Source organism: Cervus elaphus, chromosome X (genome assembly GCF_910594005.1).
Source record: "Cervus elaphus chromosome X, mCerEla1.1, whole genome shotgun sequence".
Lineage (NCBI taxonomy): Eukaryota > Metazoa > Chordata > Mammalia > Artiodactyla > Cervidae > Cervus > Cervus elaphus.
Window position 1 is genome coordinate 67,261,616 of NC_057848.1, and position 13,469 is coordinate 67,275,084.

Consider the following 13,469-nt stretch of genomic DNA (forward strand, 5'->3'; position numbering starts at 1 on the left):
CTAAAGAAACAAAAGACCTATACATAGAAAACTATAAAACACTGATGAAAGAAATCAAAGAGGACACAAACAGATGGAGAAACATACCATGCTCATGGATTGGAAGCATCAATATTGTGAAAATGAGTGTACTACCCAAAGCAATCTATAGATTCAATGCACCCTGTCAAGCTACCAACGCTATTCTTCACAGAACTAGAACAAATAATTTCACAATTTGTATGGCAATACAAAAAAACTCAAATAGTCAAAGCAATCTTGAGGAAGAAGAATGGAACTGGAGGAATCAACCTGCCTGACTTCAGGCTCTACTACAAAGCCACAGTCATCAAGACAAAAATATATAAGCAACACCTGCAGCTCAATTCCAGAAAAATAAATTACCCAATCAAAAAATGGGCCAAAGATCTAAACAGACATTTCTCCAAAGAAGACATACAGATGGCTAACAAACACAAGAAAAGATGCTCAACATCCCGCATTATCAGAGAAATGCAAATCAAAACCACAATGAGGTACCATTACATGCCAGTCAGAATGGCTGCTATCCAAAAGTCTACAAGCAATACATGCTGGTGAGGGTGTGAAGAAAAGGGAACCCTCTTACACTGTTGATGGGAATGCAAACTAGTACAGCCACTGTGGAGAACAGTGTGGAGATTCCTTAAAAAACTGGAAATAGAACTGCCATATGACCCAGCAATCCCACTCCTGGGCATACACACCAAGGAAACCAGATCTGAAAGAGACACGTGCACCCCAATGTTCATTGCAGCACTGTTTATAATAGCCAGGGCATGGAAGCAACCTAGATGCCCATCAGCAGACGAATGGATAAGAAAGCTGTGGTACATATACACTATAGAATATTACTCAGCCATTAAAAAGAATTCATTTGAATCAGTTCTAATGAGATGGATGAAACTGGAGCCCATTATACAGAGTGAAGTAAGCCAGAAAGATAAAGACCAATACAGTATACTAATGTATATATATGGAATTTAAAAAGATGGTAACAATAACCCTATATGCAAAACAGAAAAAGAGACACAGATGTACAGAACAGACTTTTGGACTCTGTGGGAGAAGGCGAGGGTGGGCTGCTCAGAGAGAACAGTGTTGAAAGAAGCATACTATCAAGGGTGAAACAGATCACCAGCCCAGGTTGGATGCATGAGATGGGTGCTCAGGGCTGGTGCACTGGGAAGACCTAGAGGGATGGGATGGAGAGGGAGGTGGTAGGGGGAATTGGGATGGGGAACACATGTAAATACATGACTGATTCATGTCAATGTATGGCAAAAACCACTACAATATTGTAAAGTAATTAGCCTCCAATGAATAAAAATAAATGGAAAAAAATTTAAAAATAAAAAAAAAAATTAAAAGCTTCTGCACAACAAAGGAAACTATAAGCAAGGTGAAAAGACAGCCTTCAGAATGGGAGACACTAATAGCAAATGAAGCAACGGGCAAAGAATTAATCTCAAAAATATACAAGCAACTCTTGCAGCTCAATTCCAGAAAAATAAATGACCCAAATCAAAATGTAGGCCAAAGAACTAAACAGTCATTTCTCCAAAGAAGACGTACAGATGGCTAACAAACACATGAAAAGATGCTCAACATCCCTCATTATCAGAGAAATGCAAATCAGAACCACAATGAGGTACCATTACATGCCAGTCAGAATGGCTGCTATCCAAAAGTCTACAAGCAATAAATGCTGGAGAGGGTGTGGGGAAAAGGGGACCCTCTTACACTGTTGATGGGAATGCAAACTAGTACAGCCATTATGGAGAACAGTGTGGAGATTCCCTAAAAAAGCTGGAAATGGAACTGCCATATGACCCAGCAATCCCGCTGCTGGGCATACACACTGAGGAAACCAGAATTGAAAGAGACACGTGTACCCCAATATTCATCCCAGCACTATTTATAATAGCCAGGACATGGAAACAATCTAGATCTCCATTGGCAGATGAGTGGATAAGAAAGCTGTGGTACATATACACAATGGAATATTACTCAGCCATTAAAAAGAATACATTTGAATCAGCTCTAATGAGGTGGATGAAATTGGAGCCTATTATACAGAGTGAATTAAGCCAGAGAAAAAAAATACACCAATATAGTATACTAATACATATATATGGAATTTAGAATGATGGTAATGATAACCCTGTATTCGAGACAGCAAGAGAGACACAGATGTATTGAACAATGGTTTCGACTCTGTGGGAGAGGGCGAGGGTGGGGTGATATGGGAGAATGGCATTGAAACATGTAAATTATCATATGTGAAACGAATCGCCAGTCCAGCCTTGATGCATGATACAGGATGCTTGGAGCTGGTGCACTGGGATGACCCAGAGGGGTGGGATGGGGAGGGAGATGGGAGTGGGGTTCAGGATGGGGAACATATGTATACCCATGGTGGATTCACGTCAATGTGTGGCTAAACCAATACAATGTTGTAAAGTAAAATTAATTAATTAATTAATTAAAAAAAAGAATAGAGGAGAAAGGTATTCCGTTTGCAAAGAGAAAAGTCAGTTATCAATTAGGAGAAGTCATTGTTTATTGTCAAATTTAATTAATCCCAAAGCTAAAACTGAAGGGGCAATTCTGGGGAAAATTTGAATTGAGTTTTAAAATAGCATTTGAAAAGACAATAGCTATTTTTATCAGACTTCTACTAGTAGACATTTAGGTTATCTGTAATGTAACAGTGTTTCTATTTTCATCTTTATTCCTATGTCTTTATCTATATGCACAAGCATGTCCAGAAAAGGAATTACTAGTAACAGATTCACTCGGTCACAAAGGAGATACATTATAGGTTTTGAAACATATTGCCAAATTACATTTGATGATTTTTCATCAATTTTTACTCACATAATTAGGACATAAGTATTAACATATGGTGGTTCAGCAGTAAAGAATTCGCCTGCAATGCAGGAGACCCGGGTTCGATCCCTGGGTCAGGAAGATCCCCTGGAGAAGGAAATGACAGCCCACTCTAGTATTCTTGCCTGGGAAATCACATGGATAGAGGAACTTGGCAGTCCATAGAGTTGCAAGACCACCACCACATATATACATATTATGAATTTTCTATAATATCCTCTGTATTATATGATAAAATAAATGCATTCACATAGAAAAAAGTTTCATTTAATTCAGCAAGTACTTAGTCTATATAATGCTTGTCCTCAGGAAACTTTATGTGTTAAGGAAAAGAAAAGTATAAAAAAGTCAAGAGTAAGAGGTATCCTGTGATAAATTCTGAGACGTATCTTTTATCTGAGTTGGAGAGTTTAGGAAATGGACTAACATTGGACCTTCACGGTTACACTGCAATGTGTTTAGTTCATCCTCCAAATGCCCTCAATAATTTTCTCTAAAAACATCAGGAAGAAGAAAGTAAAAGTAGACCTTGCAGCCTATTTTAACCTATGATTTCTGTCTTTAAAATAGTTTCTAAATTAGATTCCTCCTCCCCCCAGCCCCCCACTCCCCACCTCCCGACTTCAGGAAGTTGAAATGGGGCACAAAGCATCTGTTTCCTTTTTAGGTTTTCTTCTATTACTTAAGCACAGGTTTCAACCTGGGCAGGATGGAGCAGGTTGTTTGTGAAAACAAAAGAAGAATCAGTGCTTTCTCAAATATAACTTCTGTCTAAAAATAGATAATAGCTATTTTATTTGCCATTCGCACCCACCAGCCTTTTTTTTTTTGTCTAGCTCCATTCAGCCTTTTTGATGCAGGAGAGAAAAGAGCCAGGTCAATGAAGGACAAGACCTCCACGCGGTCAACCCAGATGCTAGTGCAGAGGACATACAGCCTCTAGCCCATCTCGAGAGGGATCAGTCCATGGATCTCCACAAGGGACAGACCATTTCTCAGCAGGCGGTGGCCACAAGCCCCCCTTTGACTTTCTGTCCTCCCAGAGAAGTCCTAGATATAGGATGCCAAAGGTGATGAAGGTGCCTCTGAATTAGTTCTCTACCTTTGGTGAATAATGAGTTATCCTGTGGGTAAATTCTCTATTTCCTTTGCTGTTTCTAGAGAACAGATTGTTCATTGTCCTCCTGTGAAATACAAATTAACATGTTAAAGAGCATGTCTTCAGGCAGTGTGCTCTTTGAACCTCAGAAAAGGGCTGAGGGAGGCCTGGCAAGGTTCTCCACTGCATGTTACACAAAAGGAAACGCCTTTTCAGTCAATGAAATTCTCAGCCACATTCAAGGGAGACAGTCCCACTAACATGGACTGTCAACTTCCTTCCTTCCCAACTCAAAAGGTACCCAATCTTTCTTTTCTACTTCAGAAAAATCTGTTCCAAGGGAGACCCCTATACTTGTGCTTGGTCTTTCTTTTCTTTTCTTTCTTTTTTTTTTTTTTTTGGCTGTCTCACCAAAGAGATAGGGAGAAGACCTCTGATCAAGTCTACATCTTGTTTTGTAGACTGTGCAATTCTATTATTTTCTTTTGCACTTTTGTTTTATTAAATTTTCTGGTAAAGACTCTTTTGTAGGCTGCTATCAATGTCAAGTTTGGTTCAGTTCATCACTCTACTGGATCCAAGTGCAGGACAAGGCTTTAGTGTGTCTTCCACAAAACCTTGCCTAGGGGATGGAGTTGGGGTGTGTCATCAAGAAAGTAACACTGTCTTTACCAGGCTCTTGATTTCAGTTGTTGAATCACATTCCTTTCATAAGTGTGTTATTCAGAAAACTTGTGTGTCTTACCTGCTATGTAATAAAATATTCTAGGCTTTGTGGAAGCATGTGTTTGTGCCTTGCAGGTAGACCAGAGTACGGTACTTACTGTATGTGATTCTCTATTATATTTGCCTCAAAATCAATTAATGTCTGTAATTGTATCCCAGGAAAGAAGGAGCCTTCCCATATGCTCAAGCTACGCAGTAGTTACTAAGAAAAATAGATTATTTTTCTTTCTGCTTTCTCCTCTAACATATATAAAAGTAGGCTCTTGGATTCAGGGTAAGGAAGTAGACCATTTTTGTTGGTTTCTGGTAGTAGGCAGAGAAAGAGCTTAGAAGTTGGAATAAGGAAAAAAAAAATCCTTCTGGGTATGTGCTAAGGTTCAGGGAAACAACTGCCACTTCCCCTGTCTTTAAAAATCCAATATGTCGAATAAGAAGATGATAATTAAATATACACACTAACTTCTACTATGGCTGCTTGATTTCCTCCTTGTTCCTGGGTTCCTGTCCCCCATCTTCAAGGAAATGGGAGACAAACAATAAATGGAATACATGAGTGATTTATAGTAATTTAGATACTAATAACTTCTATGGATAAAAAAGAAAGGGAAAGAAAAGGGTGTGCTAAGGATTTGCAAGTTGCAAATATCAATAGAGTGGTAGCCAAGGCCTTGCCAAGAAGGTGTTATTTGATCACAGTCAAGAAAAAGATGAGGGAAATGTGCAATCTCTTGTTTATCTGTGTACTCTTGAGCAGCTTACCAACCTCTCTGAGCCTTAGTTTCCTCATTTGTGATTTGAGGATAAGAGTTACCTGGCAGAGTTATTTTAGAATTAAATGAGAGGATGTTAGTTAAGTACCTGCCACAGAGTAGATGATTCAGAGATGGTAGCTTTATTACAAATGAATTGCTTTCAGTAAGTCTCATCAGGTTGAGTGTTTCCTAAGATGAATTAAGGGGAGTTATTGTTTTTTTTTTTTTATATTCCTTTTGGTATTAGTTAAATTTTGTTAACTTTCTGTCTTGGCTTCTGAATTTGAAAGGTACTAAGTTGTTTAGAAGCTTTGAAAATGTGATTTCCAATAACCAGTTATATTGTTTGCAGAGGTAATGGGACTTAATGAGTGAATTATAATTGTCAGCCAGCTCCCTCAAGTTCGTTACTTCCAATGGAACAGTGGTGAAAGAAGCAGTTAATAGAAAGCTTCCAAAAAGTTTCTATGAGATAGAAAGAGCATAAACCATGAACATGGCTTCCAGGAGATTGAAACATGACCCAGCTATAAATGTACGTTTGCAAAATCAATCAAGGATAATAGCTCTTTGTTCTAAATGCCAGAGTTATTTTGCACAGTTACAGCAAGAAAAATAAATTGAAATGTTACAAGAAACAAAATAGTCAAACATAATTATGACTAGGAAATGAATCAAATAGAGATATTTCCCAGTCTGAAAATTGATATGTTAAACTGTAATAATGCATTCCTGTCCAAGGGGACAATTTATCAAGTTAAAGAGCCAGATTTTCCTGGAAGAATTTGCAGTGATTTAAATGTGGAGTTTTTCCTTGAAGTTTTTCAAAATTTTAACTGTTACTAAATACCTGGCATTTGTCTTAGTAACTTGACCAGAAAATGTGATTTACTGTTATTCAGGAAACTCCAGGATAGGAATAAAAGGTGGAGGCAAGGGGGACAGTGTAGAAAATGGAGGGGGAATGGGTTCCAATCACACTGATCCCATTTTTCACTCACTCCCTTTTTGGGCAAGTCATGACTATAGACTTAATGCACCACAGAAATTTCGTACAGGATAACTTCAATGAAAGAATGCAGTTTTTCAACAAGGCAAGTTTGTGTGTTCTGGAAGAATTAACCTCTAGATATGGTTGGCTACTTTCATGCAGCTTGCCCATTCTCACTTCCTTGAAACAGTTTTAGCTTCCCAGGACATCAATCTCTCTGATATTTCCTCCATTCACAATAAAGATTCTTTCTTACACTCATCTGTTACCTCTGTGCCCTCATCCAAACATCTTAATGATGAGGAAAATCAAGAAAGTCCTTGAACCTATGTTCTCCTCTATCTGCACTTAATCTTAGGTGATTTATTCAGCCTCATTGATTGAATTTACATCTATAAACTTAGTACCTCTCACCAAAGTTCTCTCCTGGATCCTGGATTCATATGCAACTGCCTGCATCTCCACATATATATCTAACTGGCATCTCAAACTTAGTATATCCAAAACTAAGTTCCCAGTTCCTTCTCCAATCCTTCTCCATGTCAATAAATGCCAATTCCATGTTTTCAGGTACATAGGGCCAAAAAGAATGCTATTCTTGGCTTCTCTCATTCTCTTATACCTCATAAAAAATCCAACACATTCTACCACCTATACTTTCCAAAAGATACTTTCCTTGGAGAAGGAAATGGCAATCCACTCCAGTATTCTTGCCTGGAGAATCCCATGGACAGAGGAGTTGGCAGGAAACAGTCCATGGGGTTGCAAAAAGTCAGACATGACTGAGCGACTAAGCACCAGCTCAAGCAAAATACATCCAGATGTCTGTAATACATTCAGATCACTTCTCACCAGTACGTTACTGATACCCTTGTCTAAACCACTACCTATGAAAATGTGCGGTAACCACTTATTTACTTTTTCCACATCTATTCTCATGCCACAAAGCAGAGAAAGATCCTTTGAAAACATAAAACATGTCACATCTTACTTTCAACTCTCCAATGGCTTCCCATCTCATTCAGAGAAAATCCCATGACCTTACTATACTGTCATGGTAGCTGGCTTCTTTTGAGTTCTCTGGCCTTATCTCTTCCCACTGCCCCCTTTGTTCATTTCATTTACAGCCATAATAGCATCCTTCCTGCAACTCAAACATGCCTAACAACTTCCTTTCTTAAAGAGTTTGCACTATACTTATTATCATCTGGATGCTCTTCCTCCATACACTTGCAAAGATTAAATTACCAGTGTATTCATGTCTTTTATCAGGGTTTATCTTATCAGAGAGACTGTATCCACCTCGTGAAAAATAGTAATCCCTGGAGACGCTCTCTATCCTTGTTATTTTGCTTTATTTTTCTTCAGATCACTTACACCCTCTGACATATTATAGCATGCATTCACTTACTTTTAAATCACATAGCCATCATTTAATTATATGTATTAATATATGTGTACACACACACAAACACCATTAGAAGCTATGGGAGAGGCATGAAACAGATTCTTCTTCACAATACTCAGAACAAAGCAACTCTGCTGATGCCTTGGTCTTGGACTTCTGATTTCTAGAACTATGAGACAGTACTTAATATATATAGTTTTGGCTGTCTTGGGTCTTCATTGCTGCATGAGTGGGGCAGCACTATTTGCTGTGAGTGGGGGCTATGCTCTAGGTGTGGGGCGTGGGCTTCTCATTGTGGTGGCTTCTCTTGTGGAGCATGGCTCTTGGGTGCATGGGCTTCAGTAGTTGTGATTCCTGGGCTCTAGAGCAGGGGTTCAGTAGTTATGGTGCACAGGTTTAGTTGATCTGCAGCATGTGGGATGTTCCCAAATCTGGGATTGAACCCATGTCTCCTGCATTGGCAGGAGGATTCTTTACAACTGAACTACCAGGGAAGACTGAAACAATCCTTTGTGAAGGCAGACTTAGGAAACTAATACAGTGCCTTTTGTCATGATGAGAAAGTCCCTTTCTGTTCCTGTTTCCTGGCCTTTTCTTTGTCATGAAAGGTTGATAAGCTTTTTCTTTCCTTTCTTTTTTTTTCCTATTTATATTAGTTGGAGGTTAATTACTTTACAATATTGTAGTGGTTTTTGCCATACATTGACCTGAATCAGCCATGGATTTACATGTGTTCAAATGTCTTTCTATATCAAATGAGATAATCGTGTACATTTTCCCCCTTTGCTCTATTAATATGGTATATTACATTGATCGATTTTTCTTTTGTTGACACATCCTTGCATCCCTGGGATCAATTCCACTTGTTCATGGTGTATAATCCTTTTAATATGCTGTTAGATTTGTTTTGTTAGTATTTTATTGAGGATTTGGCATCTTTATTCATAAGGGATTTTGGTCAGTGATTTTCTTTTCTGTGATATCTTTATCTGCCTTTAGTATCAGAGTAATGCTGGCTTCATGGGCTTCCCAGGTGATGCTATTGGTAAATGACCCGTCTGCCAATACAGGAGATGTAAGAGACATGGGTTTGATCCCTGTCTTGGGAAGATCCCCTGGAGAAGGAAATGACAACCCACTCCAGTATTCTTGCCTAGGAAATCCCACAGATAAAGGAGCCTGGTGGGCTATAGTCCATGGGGGTTGCAAAGAGTTGGACAAAACTGAAATGATTTACCATGCACACACTCAATACTGGCCTCATAGAATGAGTCAGGAAGTATTCCCTCCTCTTCTATTTCTTGCAGGAGTTTGAAAAAGATTGTTAATTTTTATTGGTTTGGTAGAATTCAACAGTGAAGCTGCCTGGTCCTTACTTTGTTGGGAGATTTTTGATTACTGATTCAATCTCTTGTATGTCTGTTGAGGTTTTCTATATCTTCTTGAATCAGTTTAGATAATTTGTATATTTTAGGAATTTGTCTATTTCAATTAGGTTATCTAATTTTTTGATGTATGGTTATGCATAGTCTTCTCTTATAATCCTTTAAATATATATATGACTGGTAGTTATGTCCCTAATACATTTCTGAATTTAGTAATTTTCACCTCCCCTCTCTTTTTTTTCTTTGTCAGCCTGATTAAAAGTTGGTCAATTTTGTTGATCTTTCCAAAGATTCAACTTTTGGTTTTGTTCATTATCTCTATTATTTTACTATTCTCTATTTTACTTATCTCCACCCTAATGTTTCTCATTTTCTTCCTCCTTCTAGCTCTGGATTTACTTTGCTCTTCTTTTTCTAGTTCCTCAGTATGTAAAATTAGCTTATAGATTTGCATTTACAGCTGTAAAATCTCCTTTTACCACTGCATTTGCTGCATTCCATACATTTTGGCATGCTTGTTTTCATTTTCATTCATCTCTAAGTATTTCAATTTTCCCTTGTGATTTTCATCTTGACCCACTGGTTATTTAGGAGTGTATTGTTATTAATATCCTAACTAGACTGTAAATCTTTGTGTCTTATAACTTCTCAGTAGCCAGTACAGTTCTCAGTGCAACAAATACTCAATATTCATTTTTTTTAAAAAGAAGGTAGTGTTCAAATTCCACATACTGTGGATTTTCAAAGTTGTTTTCCCACCCAGTGAACTTTAGTTTCATTCCATTGAGATCAGAGAAGATACTTTGTATGATTTCAAGCTTTTAAAATGTACTGATATTTGTTTTGTGGAGTAATATATAGCCTATCCTAGAGAATATTCCATGTGCACATCCAAGGAATGCATATTCTGCAGTTAGGTAATTTTGCTTCATCTTCTAAAGTTCTCTTACAGGTCTTCAAATGGTTTATTCATAAAAAGTAACAAGTTAAATATTTTTGAGTGTGAATTTTTCTTTCATTTGCCTTCTCCAGTGAAGAACCATACACAGGATCTAGAAAGTTTTTGTCTTTAGAGGTCTTCAGGTGTTGCTCTATCATCATTTAGTTTGGTGATTTGTAGAGAATTTTGATTTAATTCATTCACCATATTTATTTTAACCACATTCATTGCAGGTTTTAGTATTTTACTTCTGATGGCTAAGAATAGAGCCCCCCAGGGATAGTAACAGTTGCTTTGTTGCTCATTTCACAGTTATATTATGTATGGTCAGGAAGCACAACATTTGCCATATATATGTTTTCCCCTACTTTTAAATTTGCTTTTATTTTTTAGAACAGTTTTAGTTCCAAAGCAAAATTGAACAGAAGGTACAGAGATTTCATATATACCTTGTGCCCCCTCACATGCAGAGCCTCTCCCACTATCAACATCCCTCACCAGAGTGCTACTTTGTTAGTTAGTGTTAGTGAGTTAGTTTCTCAGTCATGCCTGACTCTTTGCAACCCCATGGACTGTAGCCTGCCAGGCTCCTCTGTCCATGGGGTTCTCCAGGCAAGAATACTAGAGTGGGTTGTCATTCCCTTCTCAAAGGGATTTTCCTGACACAGGGATTGAAACCTGGTTTCCTGCATTGCAGACAGATTCTTTACCATCTGAGCCACCAGAAAAGCTAAGCTGAACCTTCTTTGATGCATCGTTGTCAACTAGAGTCTATAGTTTACAGTTGGGCTCATTTGTAGTATTGTATGTTGTGTACATTTAGACAAATTTATGACATGACTGACATGACATCCACCACTAGAATATCACACAGTATAGTTTCACTGCCCTAAAAATTCTCTGTTCCCCATCTATACATAGCTTCCTCCCCGCAGGACCAGGCAACCTCTGAAACTTTTTTATTTTACTTTTTCCAGAATGTGATATAGTAGGAATCATATAGTATGTAGAATTTTCATAAGGGTTTCTTTCACATAGTAATATACATTTAAGATTCCCCCTTGTCTTTTCATGACTTTATAGCTTATTTAATTTTAGGGTTGAATAATATTCTATCATCTGGATGAACCACAGTTTGCTTATCCATTTACCTACGGAGGAACATTTTGCCGCACCAGTGACAAATAGGATTTTATATAACAGAACATTTATAACTTAGATCAAGAATATAGAATAAGGATGTGTGTATGCTCAGTTGCTTCAGTCATGTCCAACTCTTTGTGACCCCATGGACTGTAGCCTGCCAGGCTCCTCTGTCCATGGAATTCTCCAGGAAAGAATATTGGAGTGGGTTGACATTTCCTCCTCCAGGGAATCTTCTCAACCCAGGGATCGAACCCTGGTCTCTTACATTGCAGGCAGATTCTTTACCACTAAGCCACTAGAGAAGCTCCGAGGGACATCTTTGTTGTTTCCAAGTGTTGGTAATTATGAACAAAGCTGCTGGAAATATCTGAGTTCAAGGTGTTGTGTGGACATGTTTCCAACTCCTTTGGCTAAATACCAAGATGCATGATTGTTGGATCATGTGTTCAGTATGTTTAGTTTCCTAAGAAATGGTCAAACTGTCTTCCAAAGTAGCCATATCATTTTGCATTCCCACCAGCCATGAAAGAGAATTCTTGTTTCACATCCTCACTAGTATTTGCAGTTGTCAGTGTTCCAGATTCTAGTCATTTTAATAGGTACGTAATGGTATCTTGGCCTTCCCCATTGACTCAGCAGTAAAGAATCTGCCTGCTAAGGAAGGAGACATGGGTTCAACTCCTGGGTTGGGAAGATCCCTGGAGGAGAACATGGCAACCCACTCCAGTGTTCTTGCTTGGTAAATCCCATGGACAGAGAAGTCTGGCAGGCTACAGCCCACAGGGTCACAAAAGAGTCAGACACAACTGAGTGACTAAACAACAGCAAGTGGTGTCTTATTATTTTAATTTGCATTTCCTTGCTGATACAGGATGTGAAGTAGTTTTCATGTACGTACTTGACATCTCTGTATCTTCTTCAGTGAAGTGCCTGTTAAGGTCTTTAGCTCCATTTTAAACTGGGTTGTTGGAGGGCTGTCCTAAGATGGTGGAGGGATAGGAAGGGGAGACCACTTTCTCCCATGCAAATTCATCAAAAGATCATTTGAACGCTGAGCAAATACCACAAAACAATTTATGAACACTGGCGGAGGACACCAGGCACCCAGAAAGGCAGTGCATTGTCTTTGAAAGGAGGTAGGACAAAATATAAAAGATAAAAGAAGAGACAAAAGACTTAGGAATGGAGACCCGTCCCAGGGAGGGAGTCTTAAAAGAGAAGCAGTTTCCAAACACCAGGAAACCCTCTCAATGGTGGGTCTGTGTAGAGTTTTGGAATCTCAAAAGGCAACATAACCATGAGGAAAAAAAATAAGTAAACAAAACCCACAGATTACATGCCTAACTGCAACTATCAGTGGAGAAGTAGCTCAGATGCTCGTGTCCGCCACCAGTAAGTGGGGGCTGAACAGGGAGGTGCAGGCTGCATTGCTTAGGGTAAGGACTGGACCTGATTGCTCTGAAGGCAATCTGAGGGAACTAACATGAGATAGCAACCTAAACTGTGGGATAGCCAGAGAGGGGAAAAAATAAAAAAGAGGAAAAAGAGAGAACTTTTCCTGAAAAGCTCTAACCTAAGGCACTGCTGGACCTGCTCATAGAGCAAAGGACTGAGCAAATAGGGAAGGAGCGTTATCCAGCTGTGGACCAACCCATCACCCGCTGGAGGTAGGGAGGCAGGCGGGTGACAGCCAGAGCCAGATGAAATGCAAACTCAGCCCCAGAGACAGCATCCCCTACCCAACTGTGAGCAGGCTCCCACTTGCTAACCAAGTCTTCCTGGGATCCTGGACAGTTGACATCCATCAGGAGGGTTGTGGACAGAGATCAGCACCCCAGAAGAGACACATGGCACACCTGAGATGGTGCTCCCACTGCGCACCCAGGAAACCGAGCAGCTGGGACCGGGTAGGTGATAAGACAAACCGCCCTGCTGGGAAGAGTGCACTCAACAAGCACCTGGTCGCCTGAGCTGCTTGGACCTGGGAAGGGCACAAAACGCAGGCCCAACTGAGTCTATGCCTTCGTGGAATACCTGAGAACCTGAACTGAGCGACATAGATCTGGGAAGTGCACACAACCCAAGGCCCATCTTAGCCAGTTCCCTGGCAGA